The sequence below is a fragment of the Cornus florida genome, unplaced genomic scaffold, assembly GCF_030987335.1.
Source record: "Cornus florida cultivar Cherokee Brave unplaced genomic scaffold, ASM3098733v1 CherokeeBrave_3.0.0_Hap2_Chr06, whole genome shotgun sequence".
In the NCBI taxonomy this organism is placed as follows: Eukaryota; Viridiplantae; Streptophyta; class Magnoliopsida; order Cornales; family Cornaceae; genus Cornus; species Cornus florida.
In genome coordinates, this window is record NW_026775576.1 from 29,630,974 (window position 1) to 29,642,410 (window position 11,437).

The 11,437-nt window shown below is 36.2% G+C and overlaps 1 non-coding gene across 1 annotated transcript; it reads right to left on the minus strand.

Annotated features, from left to right (window-relative positions):
- Positions 1-281: 281 nt before the first annotated feature.
- Positions 282-388, minus strand: LOC132315217 (small nucleolar RNA R71). Its single transcript, XR_009483600.1, has one exon. It is a non-coding gene; the product is annotated as a small nucleolar RNA R71 (small nucleolar RNA).
- Between the last annotated feature and the right edge of the window lie 11,049 nt (positions 389-11,437).

Here is an 11,437-nt window from a genome sequence, read left to right on the forward strand (position 1 = left end):
ACCACTAAGAGATCAAACCACAAACCATTCAAATGCTTCCTAAATATCATGGACTTCCAAGTGAAGAACCTTACAAGCATTTGGATGAGTTTCTTAAAGTATGTTCCACCGTGAGATGCACGGACATGCCGGAAAAGGTCTTAAGGCTTAAACTTTTTCCATTCACTCTTAAAGACAAGGCAAAATATTGGTTTAACAATCTTAGGCCTTTTTCAATAACTTCTTGGGCAGAAATACAACAAGAGTTCTTGAAGAAATATTATCCAGTTTCTAAGACCAATGCCATGAGAACCTTAATTCGAGAGTTTTCACACGGGGATGGGGAAACGTTCCATGAGGCATGGGAAAGATTCAATGAATTACTTAGGAAGTGTCCACATCATGAGATGCCTAAATGGCAATTAGTTTAATATTTCTTTGAGAGCTTATCTATAATTACAAGGGCATGGTTGATGCTTCCATGGGTGGCTCTTACATTAATAGGCATGAGGATGACGTGTGGCGTCTTTATGAGAGCATGAGTGAAAATTATTTGCATCAAACTTTATCTTCTAAGAATGGTAGGAATTCAAGAGGAAGGAAGAGTGTTGACTTACATCAAGTTGACCATTCTAATGAAATAACCGCCGATATGAAATCATTATCTCAAAGGTTTGATCAATTCTTGATCAACCAAAACTCGGCAAATCAAGTATCTTCTATCCCTAACCATTCCCATCATGCATCCAATGAGACATGTATGACTTTTTCAAGTGTTTTACATTCTACTTCCAATTGTCCCCATGGATATGTGCAAAGTGAGCATCATGAACAAGTCAATGCAGCTTTTGTTAATCAAGGGAACAATCCTTTTGGCAATCATTATAATCCTAGTTAGAGGAATCACCTGAATTTCTCTTGAAGAAACCAAGGGGAAGGCTCAAACCCTTCCTAAGGTGGTTTCCAAGGGAAGTATGTTCCACCTCCGATGCAAAACCAAGATTCCCAAGGTTTTAGATCATCATTTCAATCATAAGGAATTCAATTTTCTAATTCTCATTTTCCTAATCAAACATCATATTCTCAAGGAAATTCTAGGAGTCCCGCTTTTGAAGAGAAAGTTTTGACCGCTCTAGGCACTCTAGTGGCGAACACCCAATTGCTTCATTCTCATTCTCAATCCATTGCTAAGCTAGAAACCCAAGTCGGGCAAATAGCTAGTACTTTAAATGCTAGAGAGAAAGGGAAAATGCCTTTGAATGCCCCACAAAAGCAACAATGTGTTGTGGAGACTCATTCCTCATCGGAAGGTCACACAATAGAGCATGTCAATGCGGTGACAACCTTAAGAAATAGGAAGATTATGGACAACCTAGTGGGTATGTCCAATGAAGAGAGTGAACCGGTGCAACCCAAAGTTGACAACCATCCCGTTTCTCATCCTATTCCTCCTTCATTGCATATGTATGATCTTTCAAATGAGAATATCTTGAAAAGTGATTTGAAAAGTGATTTTGAAAAGAAAAATTTGTAAAATGATTTCAAAACTTCTTGTGTTGAAGAGACTTCAAAGAAAATTCCTGAAAAAGTTTTTATGCCAAGAGCTCTATTTTTGGATGCCTTAAAAGGATCCATTTCAATTGACAAGCAAAAGGCCAAAACAAATGAAATTATGGATGTGTTTAGGTAAGTGAAAGTCAATCTTCCACTTTTGGATGTAATCAAGCAAATTCCAGCTTATACCAAGTTTTTGAAAGACTTATGCACCCAAAAGAGGAAGAACAAAAGCCAAGCACCTAGGAAAGTGGTCTTAACCGAGCAAGTAAGCTCAATTTTGCAGCATAACACTCTTCCAAAGTTTAAAGATCCCGGTTCACCTACCACTTCATGCATCATTGGAGATCATATTATTAATCGAGCTCTTCTTGACTTAGGAGCAAGTGTTAATCTTCTTCCATACTAGGTATATGTCAAATTAGGCTTAGGAGACTTGAAACCAACGTCGGTGGTTTTGCAACTTGCCGACCGATCCATCCAAAAGCCTAGGGGTATCATTGAGGTCGTATTGATTAAGATTGATAAATTCTTCTTCCCCGTTGATTTCATTGTCATTGACACGGAACCGGTCCCCAATCCTAAGAGCCAAATTCCCGTTATCCTTGGCCATCCTTTCTTAGCAACCGCAAATCCCAACATTAATTGTAGGACGGGGATAATGAAGATCTCATTTGGCCACATGAAGGTGAAGTTGAATATCTTCAATCCGACTCCCAATTCATTTGACAAACATGAAGAAGGGAATGTTGTAGAAAAATATTATGACCTTGAATGTGAAGGAATAAAGTCATTATGTGAAACCAAAATTCCAAAAAGTTCATCTTCAACCCTGAATTCTAAGAAAGTTGTTTCAAAAGCTTGTTTTGAAAGAGCATGGAAGCCCAAAGACTATTTTGACCAAGGACCAAAATTTTCTTTTAAGCCTAATCCAACAAGTTCTCTAGGGAACCATTTGTTGGATGGAGTTCAAAGCACTTATCACCCCATCAAGGAAGGGATGCACTACAAGATGTTTGACCCAAGCTAAAAGAGCCCAACGTCTTGCTAGAGACGTTAAAGGCTAGTACATTTCGTAGGGTGTCACAACCCTATTCCTCTCTCATTTCTATTTTAAATTTCATTTCTTGCGAAGCCTAGATATTTGGTTTAGGTTTATATACATTGCTAGGAACTGTGATTAGGATGGCATGCACTTTTATGTTGGAAATGAGCATTTTGCATAAGTTCGATCGATCTTTAAGGAGGTTCGATCGATTGAACTCCATACCTGCATCCAATCACCTCTCTGCCTAATTGTTCGAAGAAAACCTGCATATTTCAGCTCTCTGTTCCATCGTTCAAACTTGTTCCTAGATCAATCTTTAGTTCTTCGATCGATCCAACTTCATCTTGGATTGATCTACAGTCTCAACACTTCGAAAATTTTTGAACCTACATCCAACCTGCATCAAAAGGCTCTCTGTCCCATCGATCGAACATATCTGCAGGTTTTTGCATGTTCGATCGATCAGAGTTATTCTGAGATCGATCTTGGACAGATCGATCTCTGTTCTCTGATCTATTGTTTTAAGTTTGATTTTTGTTTTGAATTGTTCAAAAAAAATAAAAAAAATAAAAAAAAAAGAAACCTTCAAAACAATTTTGTCTTTTAGTGAGGAGAGATCGATCACAGTTCGATCGATTTGAGATTTCAGTTTCGATCGATTGAACTGGTAACGGAATGTTTTTAAAAATCAAACCTAGGGTTGTTAGATCGATACCATAGATCGATCTAACACCCTCACCTTCGTCCCTCGCCACTGCAACTCACTTCCCCACCTCCGGCGAACCCTCCGACGAGTCCACCTCATCTCGAATCTCTCCACTTCATCTCGGATCTCAGATTTCATCTCCCTCTCATCTCATCTCTCGGTTTTAGGTAAGATCCGAGCTCCCTCTTTTGATTTCAAGCTTATTCTCTATGAATTCATGCTTTATATGTTAGATCTAAGGTGTTTTGATGATAAATCTTGCCATTGATGAAGTTTTGAAGTTATGTATATATGTGTGTATATATATAGGTTTTATTTATTTTTTTTTTTAATCTTGATTTTGGGGGTCACGGGCCATGGAAAGTGACCAAAATTGTTGATTTATTGTGTAGAGGGCCCCACAAGCTTGTTTGTAAGGCCCCCATGCCATCCACGTCACAGATCTGTGACTTTTCGAATTTCACCTCACAGTTCAATCGACCGAACTTTTTCTCAGATCGATCTGTAATAGATCGATCTCACTTATTCACGATCGATCGAACTTTCATCGATCTCACATTTTTGTGATCGATCGAACTTCACAGATTTGCATCACACATTTCACACACCATCTCTTGTGTTTCATGCTATCTCATACATGCCCAATGCCTGTGTTTTCCACAATGGATGCATTCCATACTTATACTGTCTAGCATGCTTCACATCATGTCACTCATTCCTTGTCACTTACATAGATTCATGTTCCTTATCTATTTTGTCTATCTTATTTGACATACATGATTTCATCAACTGTGCTTTAATTCTTTATTCCAGCACTGACTTCCTTTTTGAGTTTTCTTTTATTTTGCAGGCCATGGCTAGGATCAAAACTGTTGCTCGTGGACATTATCACTGTAGGGCCAGGCGGAGATTAGACGACGAGGCAGGTCCATCTCATGTCTAAGACCCTATTTCTGAGCCCGAGACAGTAGAGCCTACTCCACCTCAGTCTCCATCCACTGACAGTAGACTACAGTCTTCGGATGAGGCATCTTCTTCACAGGCTGGTGCTGAGGCTAAGCACATACTATCTCCATCACCACAGCCAGCTCAGCCAACCCAGGACTTAGACCGGCCATTGCCGAGATACTCACGCCTTCAGGTGGTGCACGAGTCAGTCTTCGACATAGACTACTTCTCCCAGTCTATTCTTACCATAGCAGTATATGACGATATAAACCAGAGGGGCATCTCAGCTATACTAGCCCCTGTTACATACCTAGTGTACCCGAGGTTGGTCCAGATGTTCTTCCAGAACCTCTGACCTGCCCCGAGTAACCTGGCTAAACTGCGGACTACCATTGACGGCCACCCCATCAGTATCACTGTGGACACTCTTTCCAGATCTTGCTGTTGTCCACACGTCTGCCCTCCCGATCTCCAGGATACCTATCCTACTCTATGGAGGCCCTCATATGTAGACATGGCTGTTGCACTCATAAGTCACTATACAGGTGGCAAGATTTTCTCCACTCAGACTTATCTGCCAGATGACTTGTGGTTCTTTGATTCGGTACTATACCGAAATATTTTTGTGGCTGGCCACAAGATATAAAGGCGCGACGACTACCTGACAGCTCTGTACACCTTCTATACAGGGCACTAGCTGTCTATTCCTACGCTCATCTGGAGTGTTATGATGAAGCTTTATGTTGACCGTATCAGCAAGGCCAAGCCCAAATGGGCTAAGTATCTCCCATTCGGCCATCTCATCACACAGATTCTGAGAGACCAGCTCTATCCCTTCTAGCCACGGGAGTGTACTAAGTCTGGGGCCTACTCATTTAAAAAGAAGGATTGGGATAAGAGCTACCAGGCTCTTATCAAGAGTCTACTGGACGATGCTGTAGAAGCAGTTGAGGAGTTAGAGAGAGAGGAGTTACAGCAAGCAGCAGCAGCAGAGCAGGCGGCGGATAATGTACCAGTCGATCCGGCTTCCATGCATATGGATATTGACTTAAAGCAGCCTGCAGAGGACCCAAAGCATCACTCTCCGGCTGGGTCGCCTGTTCATGATGAGGAGTAGGCTCAAGATCATCATTCTCCCGCTCCAGCAGCACCTGAGGCTCCAGTTCAGATACCCAGTTTCAGAGAGCGTCTTCAGACTCTGGAGGATGGCATGGTTTCCATCCGGGCTAATATTACTTCACTCCACACGGAAGTCATAGCTGTATTATGTGATCTATCCAGAGACATCCGTGAAGCACGCCCTACTCGTCCTTCCTCCTCCACTACATGATTTCTATATCTTCTTCTCCTATTATATATCTGTGATATCTGTCATATTTTTTATACTATTATATATTTGCGGCCAGTCTGTTAGCCTAGACACTGGATGTACTGTATTATTCTTAATTTCTCTTTTATGCATACTTTGTTTATGGATGTCATATATGCGTATTGATATATCTGTCTATAATTGACTCTATCAGGTACATCCTAATGACTTCAGTGAGAGAGAGTACTGCCCGAATTTTTCAGGACCACCCTTTTTCCTCTCTCCTTAATTTAATTTCTTATCCCATTTACACTTGCATGTCCACTCTGCACCTATTATTATCCCATTTGTTGTCTAATGAACTTTTATCCAGTGCCATCTTTTCAGGACCACAGTTAATCCTAAGTTTGGGGGGGCTATGCCACCTACTTTGGATACTTGTGTCCCGGCCATTCTTTGCTTAGCTTCATTTGTTCTCTTTGCACATTGAGGACATTATGCCATTTAAGTTTGGTAGGGTAATGGTGTTAATTGCAGTATTTGCTTTCAATTCAAAAAATTTAGCATGAATTGTGTATTTGAGGAATTTTCTATGATTGGTCCATAACTAGCTATGACCTTGATCTTTTGAGGACTATATTGTTTAAAATTTAAAAATTATTTGACTTGAGAGTCCAATACTCCTTGTATGCCTTCTGGATGCCATTTAGAAGTAAATTTTTTGAAAGATTGATATCATGCTTGCACTTGTGGTCCACATCATCTGGATTTTGTGATTGATTTGAGATTCACTCTAGTATTCTACACTAGCACAGGCGTACACTAACATTCATTTGTGGGGTACATGCTTTGTTGATTATTGAATTGGTTATATCCCAATTGAGCTAGTAGTGCATTGAAAGCTTTCATTCTTGATAAAGGTGGATAACAACCCCTTTTCACTAAGTAGCTGGGATTCTAGCCTCATCAAGCACTGAACTTCTCGCGCTGAAAGGTGGAGGGCCCAAACTCTAGGTTAATAATTGAATTTCAAAGGAAAAAAAAAAAAAAAAAAAAAAAAGGTTGAGAAAGTTGCAAAAGTAATAAAAAAGTGAGGACTTTTCCCAAAAAGGTGAAAAGTGGGAGCTGATTAGATGAATGTTGTTTTGATTTGTAGCCTAGTTAATTTGAGCTTGTAAGTCCTTAGGGGTGTTTGAACGCCTAATGCCCTAAAGCCGTCTGGTTTAGGAGTCATTGACTAACGCTAGACCTCATGGATCACAAGAAAGCTTAATAGATCAACACATTACACCATGCTTCCATCTTTAATCCTATATAAAAAATAAAAATAAAAAATAAAAATAAAAATAAAAATAAATCGAGTGAAAAGAATAAGCGCACCTAGAACAATAACGCTTTAATAAAATGTCCACTTTTTGTCTTGATGATCGGTACTAGATTTATGTGCTAGTTTGAGGGTAAGGATGTGATCATTTCTTTAGTTAGCTAAGATAGCAACATATTTGATGCCGGTCCACTCAAAAAGGATTCTAGAGTTGTTTTGATTTGTATGATCATTTTCTTGATGTGTAGAGGACCATACTTGCTTGCTTGATATTGAAATTTTGGAAGATTGCTTGGAAATGTTTGAAAAATTGCATACTTGAGGTAGTTTTCTCCCAATGCTTGTTTGCAATATGGGTATCTTTTTTGAAAGAATGAGCTTAATGTTTGTGGGTATCATTTTTGGAAACCCTCACGAGACTTCACTCGTCTACTAGGGGTAACATAGCGGTTTAAAAGGCTTATTGCATGTGCTAAATGTAATCGTATACCCTACGAAAGTAGCGCTATCCATTTATTGCTTTCTAGTTCATAGTTGTATAGTTGTTCATTCATTCCTTTACTTTCTAGTTCATTGCTAGAGACTAGCAATATTTAAGTTTGGGGGTGTGATAAGCGCTGAAAAGTGCGCATTTAAACCCCTTAAGCTTAGGTATTCTGGAACCTTTATCTATCTTATTTTCTCGCTTTAGATTTATTTTGTATTATTTCCATTTTTAGGTACTTATTCCCAAAATAAGCTAACTCAGCTAAATAAGAGTATAATTGAAGCAATCTTGAGATGAATCAAAGAAAGGAGCAAAGTGGGAGCAAAAGGAAGCAAGTGGTGGAAATTCAGCAAGTTCGATCGATTTCAGAAAATATTCGATGGATCAAAAGTTCATTAATCTCAGCATTTATGGATCCAAGCTCTTTTGTCCTTATCCAAAGATCCCACTTTCGATCGATCCAACTTTATTCCGATTGATCGAAAAGATTCCATCTTATCCAATTGTACCACCCTACCTACCACATTTGTCACTTTCCCAAAAATATCTTCAAAATATCTCAGATTTGTCTTTATCCAAAAAGGTGCCACCATAGAGGATCGATCCAGTTTAAATTTGATAGATTTCAGCCATGTTTCATCGATCTCACCACAACTTCGATCGATCGAACTTCCCAAAGTGCAAGAAAATCCAATTTCTAGCTCATTAAAAGTTGTCTCATATCCAATCATTGGAAGTAATATTGATGTATGAGCCCAGCTCATTGGGAGTGACATTTAACCTACCTATATAAGGAATATGAGCCATTCTTGACATATACAAGATACATACACTAGAGACACAATTTCCATATTCTTAGTGAGGAAGAAGAAAAGAAAGGAGGCTAGAGACACAAGCTTGGAGTTCTTCCATCAACCAAGAAGAGGAGTAATCTCTACCATGAAGTTAGCCCTTGAGGGTTGGAGGACACCATCCATGAGTGGCTAGACATCCTCTTGGGGCTAGAGTTAGCCCTAGGCATGTTTTCTACATCTTGATTTATGTATTTTTGAGGGGATTTGTATTGTGATAGATGTTTTGACATATTTATATACATAGATCTTGTTTATTCAATGATTTGTGTGGTTTAATGCTTCCAATTGATCATTTCATTCTATCCATATGTTTATGTATGCTAGAATAGATGGTCATATGTTTGTCTCTATTTCTTGTGTTATTGATGCATGTCTATGTGTATTAATGCTATAGATCTAGAGATTGTCAAGACATAGTGCTTAATGAAATGCTCTTGTGGCTTATTTGATGGTTCATACTCATTTCTTGATGGATTGTGCATCTCCCTTAGTTTAATTAATTTAATTTCATGTCATTAGCTTAATTGTAGTGTAGTTGTAGTTTGGATGTTAAATGGGAGGGCAATCCATGCTTGTTGTTTGATGTTCCATACTTATGAAAGCAAGTAGCATATATCTCTAACCTTGTGATGTGTTTGGATTGTGAGATTAAAGAAATGATTAATGGCTTAGTTTGATATATTCTGCTATCTACTATGTTGCCTAGATAATAGATACTTAATTTGTTATCCATGCTTGTTGAAACAACCACACACACATACACTATGTTGCAATACATGTTTTCCCCCTTATTAATCATTCATTAAGGGTGTAGAAAAGTTATGCTTAGTGGTGATCTCTAAACCCCAAGATCTCTCTCTTATTTTCTCTCCATTACATTTAATTGCCTACTTTAGTTTAAATTGCATCTTAGTGTAATTCAACTACTAACCAATCTTTTGATCACTCGACCTACTAACCGTAATCTCGATTCCACAACCTAATGCGACCCACCAATCCCTTGGGACGATCCCTACTCGCCCTAACTATATTTTTAGTGAAATGTAGTAGTGGCAATTATAAATGTAAAACTTGACCATAGTCTAACACCACTATTTTTATGTTTAAACTTTGGGTTGGGTGCGACAACCACACCATCTATCTATATCTATACTATTCTAAATATGTAGCTAATTTCTTAACATTTTTAGATTTTTTTTTTTTTTAAGTAAAAATTCTCATTAAAGTACCTAATGACCTATATCAAATTACAACACTTAATGATTCATCTAATAATTCATACTGTAATTTTTATTTTTATTTTTACATTTCCTTCCATCTTATTCTTATATAATAATTGTATTCTTATATGTTTCTTTTTATGGTGGACACAAACTTCTATTTTTAATATGAGTAGGATATTTTGAATTTTCATACATTTTTTATGTTAGTTAATAGCTTAGCTTTTAAATTAAATTTTGGTTACTATTAATTTTATACTTCGTTTTCTTTTGTTGAAGATCACCCCAAGGATGTATGTTTTATTTTTTTTTAAATACATTTCCTTCCATCTTATTCTTATATAACAATTGTATTTTTAATATGAATAGGATATTTTTAATTTTCAAATATTTTTTTATATTTTTTGCATAAGTTAATAGCTTTTAAATTAAATTTTGGTTACTATTAATTTTATACTATGTTTTCTTTTGGTGAAGACCACCCCCAATGATGTACTTTTAAAAGGACACAAACGTATCATTGGCATCTTATTTCTAAAATTATATGTTAGCTTTTAAATTAAATTTTGGTTACTGTTAATTTTATACTACGTTTTCTTTTGGTGAAGACCACCCGGCCCCAAGGATGTATTTTTTATTTATTTTTTAAATACGTTTCCTTCCATCTTATTCTTATATAACAATTGTATTTTTTAATATGAATAGGATATTTTTAATTTTCAAATATTTTTTAGTATTTTTTACATTAGTTAATTACTTTTAAATTAAATTTTGGTTACTATTTATTTTATACTATGTTTTCTTTTGGTGAAGACCACCCTTAAAGGACACAAACGTTCTTTGGCATCTTATTTCTAAAATTTTATGGTTAAAATTTTTTCATTATCTTAGTCCTATATAATAATTACATTGTGAAACGTTTCCTTTTATGATGATGGACAGTATTTTTAATACGAGTCAATGCCTTTTAAATTAAATTGTGGTTATTACAATTGTATAATATGCTTCCTTTTGGAGAAGACAACCAAAAGACACAAAAAATTAATAAGATAGAATTAAAGTTCCGTGAGAAAAATAAATTTAAATCAACAATATGAATTAACACCCAAAAAAAAAAAAAAAAAAAAAAAAAAAAAAAAAAAAAAAAAAAAAAAAACAAAAACCAACACATGGTCCATCTTTGTGTTGAATGATTGCCCACCCTTTCTTCGCCCTCCAGTCAGGAATTTGATCAATTGATAATTCTCAACCTTCTCTTTTTTTTCATCAATCTCGTTATCTTATACATATATATATTATATATATCAATATTTTCCTCACGGAACTTTAATTATATCTTATTAATTTTTTGTGTCTTTTGGTTGTCTTCTCTAAAAGGAAGCATATTATACAATTGTAATGATCACAATTTAATTTGAAAGGCATTGACTCGTATTAAAAATACTTTCCATCATCATAAAAAGAAACGTTTAACAATGTAATTATTATATACGAATAAGATAACGAAACGTTTTTAACCATATAATTTCAGAAATAAGATGCCAAAGAACGTTTGTGTCCTTTAAGGGCGGTCTTCACCAAAAGAAAACCTCCAGTAAGGAATTTGATCAATTGATCGATAATTCTCAACCTCCTCTTTTCTTTCATCAATCTTGTTACCTTATATATATATATATATATCAATATTTTCCTTATGGAACTTTAATTCTATCTTAATAATTTTTTGTGTCTTTTGGTTGTCTTCTCTAAAAGGAAGCGTATTATACAATTGTAATAACCACAATTTAATTTAAAAGGCATTGACTCGTATTAAAAATATTGTCCATAATCATAAAATGAAACATTCAACTATGTAATTATTATATAGGAATAAGATAACGAAACGTTTTTAACCATATAATTTTAGAAATAAGATGCCAAAGAACGTTTGTGTCGTTTAAGAGCAACTCTAATGCTCTCTCATTTGGGCCTCTCAAACTCAAAATATAATAGTTGGGTAAAAAAGGGC